This window comes from Clarias gariepinus, chromosome 12 (assembly GCF_024256425.1).
Source record: "Clarias gariepinus isolate MV-2021 ecotype Netherlands chromosome 12, CGAR_prim_01v2, whole genome shotgun sequence".
NCBI lineage: Eukaryota > Metazoa > Chordata > Actinopteri > Siluriformes > Clariidae > Clarias > Clarias gariepinus.
Window position 1 is genome coordinate 15359229 of NC_071111.1, and position 5687 is coordinate 15364915.

Genomic DNA, 5687 nt, shown 5'->3' on the forward strand with positions numbered 1-5687 from the left:
AAGATGTAGAATTTATAATTTTCAAAACACCAAAACCATTATCCTGAAAATTAGGCTGCATTCTCAGCATTGTATTTGTTGCATTGTTGTTGTAATGTGTAGGTGAAACAGAACAGGATGAAAATGTCAGCGCTCACCTGAAGTAAGAAGGTGTAATACGAGCTTAAATCTGGTTTGATTTTGACATTTATTTTTAATGTTTCATTGTAGCACTATCTAGCTGCCAGTTGTCTCCAAAGAATTATTTAGAATCTTAGCATTGGCTAAGTTTATTTTCTGGAATTAAACTACAAAATTGTTTGGGTGGCGTTATTTTATTTATTTATTTATTTATTTATTTATTTATTTTGCATTAATAATACTGTATATTCATCTGGTTTACTTGAGGTTATTGGAATTGTAAAGATTTTTAGGCCCTTTTTTTCAGACATTTTTTTTTTAGATCATATTAGATTACATTTATGGCATGGGCAGTATAGGTGTGTCTAAGTGTGAACCTCAAATATTGATATTAGGACTGCATGTTAAGGTTAAAGCAGGTTTGATGTTGTACTAGAGTATTTAGATTTTGGGTGTGTGCATGTTTCTGTGTGTGTCATGTAACTTAAACCAACTGTGAATATCAGTATAGAATTTCACATGAGAAGTTATAATTTGGTACCGAATTCTAAATTATCATTATGTTTAATTTAGTGTGCGAGTAATTTCCCACTGGTGACTAAATAGTGCAGAAAAAGACTTACATTGACAGCTTTTTCTAGCTGACTCTAATTCCCAGGGTGCAACATGGCCAACGAGTACGGCCGCATTTCGAAGCACTGTGAATATTTGTAACGCTGTATGTTCTGTATTTAACCATCATTGTGTTTTAGTGCTTAATTAATTATGTCCTTTGAGAGATTTTAGGGAAATGTGCCATTATTGATTACATGTGAATATTGATGACAAACTAATCTACTTCCCTGATGTTACACATGTTAAAGCAGTCCTGTCCCATTTACTGGAATAACAAGAAATGCAAGTTTTTTGTCTAACATGTGACTTTCTTGGGCTGTGTTATGGAACCGGAAGGACTAAGGATGGATCAGAGTAAAGCTTTGGCTGTAAAAGACTGGCCATTCCCCAGACGCTTGAAAGAAGTACATACTCGGGCTTCACAAAATTTTCCTGTTGTTTCATTAATGGATTAAGTTTCATTGCTGCACCCCTAACCTTCTTGTTCAAATATGGCAAGTAATCCCCGGTATGAAACTGCTGCCAATCATGTCTTCAATAAAATAAAACATCGCTTTATTATTTTCACTGATCATTGGTGATTATTTTCACTTGGTTCAAAAGGTTAGGCTCATAAAATGGCAATGCATATCATGCCAACACCCACCACGGCCATCTGGATCCACTAAAAAGAGCATTCGGCCCAAATCCTGGTTTGTTGATGCCCTTGTTTGTGGCTTTGATGGGAAAATTGACCCAATAATAGCTGCATGCTTTCCAACGCAGTGCCCAAAGGGAGTAGTGCCCCTATGTCTCCGATGCCAAATCATAACACTTGTGCCCACACCTCACCTACCACCGAACATTCAGGTGTATAACAACCCTCCAGTGCATTGAGGGGAAATATTGGTCTCTTAGTATTCTCCACAACATAAATGTTTATGGGGAATGATCCCAGCAAGACAATGAATGCCTCTAGTGGAGCGAATAGGTGCATGGATCATGGACCAGCATCTTGAATAAACTGCACATCCCAACAAGAGGTTTGCATGCCTGCATTGCCTTAACAATCCATTATTGCTAGCTTGTCACCAGATGTACCAGCCGTAAAATATTCAAGATCTGCTACACCACCCAAGTCTTTCCATCCTACCATGTCTTGTCTCTTAAGCTAATACAGTCAAGTCCTCCTGGCAGAGAAAGCTCCCCAATAACCCCCAACAGCCCTCAACATTTAGGGGCATCCTACATACTGTACACACTCACAGCCATCATAAGTTCTTGGCTAAGAAAAAAGAGCTTCAATATCCTACTGGGGAGGCTTTTGGGGATGTTGTTGGTTGATGTCCAGCTCCAATTCCCAGAATGCAACACAGACTACAAATTTGGCCACAGGAGACTGGTACAGTTTTTAGTATCTTGCAAATTTACGACCACACACCTGCACATTACACATTACACTCCCTGCTTAGTTGTGTAGTATTGCGTTGTGGTTCTGCCCTGATATATACTAAGTGATTCATTCTTATACAGTATTGACTTACCAGTTATAACACTGCCTGTTTTTCAGATCTACGATTTAGCCTAGCTCTCTTTGAACACTGCTGCACATCACTTAACCTCTTGTATTTGTGTCTGTGTATGTTTTGTGATTAATCCAAATTCCAAGTGTTTATCTGCACTTGCAGGTCCTTGTGACAGCTTTGACACCCTTCCAGCATATTTACTTCAACGTTCATTAAGAACACTCAGAGGTTGTCAGTTCTCTTACATTTTTCATTAAAAGCTTTGATAAATTATCTGCCAACAGAAGGGAATATTGAAATAACACTATATTTCATTTATTGTAATCCTAGGGTGGAACTGGAAATGGTAAATAAATAAGTTTAAATATAATGTATTTCTACTTTTTCTTTAGATTTTCTTTCTTAGATTTACTTTTTTAAATGGGACTACCTGACGTCTTTGTGGATGTCTGTCTGTCTTCCATCCGTACCTCTTTTTGTCTCCTTTGTACTCACGACCCTGTCCCCCTTATCCTCCATGAGCCCAAACAAGAAAACCTGGAAACCTCAGGAGTATTACTTACATTATTTGCATTCGATTCTCAGAGATTCTCAGCCATTAAAGCTTACCGAGTCACTGATGAGTGCCTGCCTGCAGAAGAGGCTGCATTGTTCTCTATGGCCAAAGGTACATGCTCCTTTTTTGTGTGTTGTGTGTGCATAAGAGAATCTTTTCGTTCCTCCTGAATTCCTGACTGGTTGCTATGGTTCTTCTTTCCTCTTTTGTCATAGCGGAGAAGCTTGTAAGGTACCTGAGTCATGTAGATTTCTCTGAGGACATGTATATGTGCTGATGTAGAAAATAAGGGCATGTGTGTACGTAGATGTGATTATGGACTTTTACTGTTGTGCAGGAAAACAAATAGTAATTTTCTCCAGAAGTTCCTGGTTTTGTCATATATCATCTAACCTAAGTATGGATTTTTGTTGAGGTCAGAATCTGTCAGTGATCATGCCACAATGTTTAGCGTCATCTCCAAGAGGACTGCAGGAACAGGACATATGGAGGAAATTAAACTAGCAATATACTGCTTCCACTCCTGCCATGACAAAGGTAACTGGTCGGTGCCCCAAAATTTGACCCTAAAACAGAACTCTGATATTCTGGATTACACAGAGCTGCCTTTCCTTATAATTAAGAGATTCGGGTCTTCCTTTCTAAATGTGAATCGTGTAAATATATTTGTACATTTTAGAACTCTTGACAGTGTTTGAACGAATCATTCAGACTTTTTCATATACAATGAACCAGCAGAAATGCATTCTCCTTCTTGACCTATTTTCATCATGATTTTGTCTACTATATTTTACACATGGTCTATCTATTATAAGATATGTGCAAACCTTTATTTAGGGGGAATAATACAGTATGTGTAGGTAAATATACTGGTATTGGTCGTTGGGTTGTTTTTTGGTGGTTTAGGGTTTGTTTAATTGTTGTTTTGTCTCCAGGAAATAACTCTGTGGATTTGAGCATGACGTGTGCAGTTTGTGGGAGCTTTTATACCATTACAGTTGAGTTCAACTAAACTGGTGATTTAAACAGAAAAGTTATTATCATAAACCACAAGAGAAAGTACAGTTTTACTGTTTTAAGAGATCCATATATTTGGGAGACAAGCATAAAAATGATGTAGTAAAAAACATCTGTTAGTAAATAAATGAATTAAAGAATAAATTAATTTTAAATTAAATTTAACTGATACATTAAATTAAAATGGTAATGTATTTACTCAGATTTTTATCATTAAGTGCTTTGGTAGCTAGAGAAAGAGTCCAGCAGAAAACTAATAAAAATTGTAACATTTCTTCTATTTGCTTTTTTTGTATGTGATGTTGATTTTGCAATCTTCAGATCATCCCAGATAATTAAAAGATAAATTTGGATCAGCTAATTGGGTGCTTTGGTTAATGAGCCATGATTTAAAACACCCCTGCACAATACAAATATAACTTTGCACCTTATAATTAGTGTTAATAGTGCACAAGTCAGGCACATCATGCAAAAAAGGAACTAAATTTCATAAGACCTTGGAAAAAAATACTAAATGGTTGAAAAAATATTGGGTTAAAAAATATTTTAAAAACATATTTTAATAAACTGTCTTCTGCTCCACTAAACCATAATCAAAGGAAGGTTTGGAACAGTTATCTCGGGTCTCAGCTTAAATCTGTGATCATGCACTGGGTCCAGCAGAAACCATTGCTTTCTAGGACGGACATTCATTCTCATCTTAACTTTGCCAAGAAGCACTTGGGTGATTCTAAAGAACTCTGGAACAGTTTTATAGCAGATTAAAGACATGGACCATTATGCCTGGCAAAAGCTAAACCCTGTATTTCATGCCAAGCTTGTTGCAACACATTTGTGGCTGTGTTTTAGTTTTGGGAAGCTATGCAGCATCAGAACAAATTCACCTGCAAACTCCAAGCTCACAGACCTGAGGCAGAAATCAAACTATCGACCAATTTGGACACTGGAGGTGCAAGGCTTTAATAGAATAGAATATCATTTCATATCATATAATAATTGCTATATTTTCTATCACTATTGAGCACAATTTCTGTTTACTGCTTACTGTCCTTAACTGTACTTATAATTACACTGTAATCTTTGTACTTATCCTGCAAAGCATCAAGAGGTTGCATATAAATAAAATTACAAACTAACTGCTTTTTATAGTTAATTACTAATAATCATACAGTAGGACAAATATTAACATAATACTGTAGGACATATACTGTACTGTATTCAAGTCTTAGACACTTGTGTTTTTTTTTTTATAGATTAGTTTTTAATTTTTTTACTATTATTAAGTCAGTACAAAAACATATCTAAGCATTTTCAAGCATCAATGTTTCACCACAAAACATAAAACATAAAATGGAAACTGCTGGATTCTGCATGCAAAAAAGAAACAGGTGCAAGTCCTCAGAAGAACTGTGGCTGGTTCTGCAGGATGCTCTTTAAAACTAAGTAGCTGATTTCCAACTGGATAAATTGTTCCTGAGACAAAAGAGTCCTCAAAGGTGTTGTCACACCAAATACTGACTTTGGTTCATTAATGACTGTAAATTCATAAATTTACTCGTCTTTCTTTCTTGCTGGCTTTTTTCTCTTCTTTCTTTTTTTTTTTTTAAGGGATTCTTGCTCAACAGTATTTATTGTATTTATTTTTGCATGTGCCTTTTGCACAATACTCTATGTTTAAGGACATAAGTGCTAGGACTTTAATTCCTGGCAGTGTATGTCTGTTTTCCTGTTCTGTGTGTGCCACATCTGGTGCACTCTGTGTACTAAACTTCTTATGCTCCCTGTTCTGCTGTTGCTAACAGCTGTGGAATGGGGATTTGGGATGGGAAAGACATTGAGATCCAATTTGGACACTTGGAAACTTTTCACAGCTC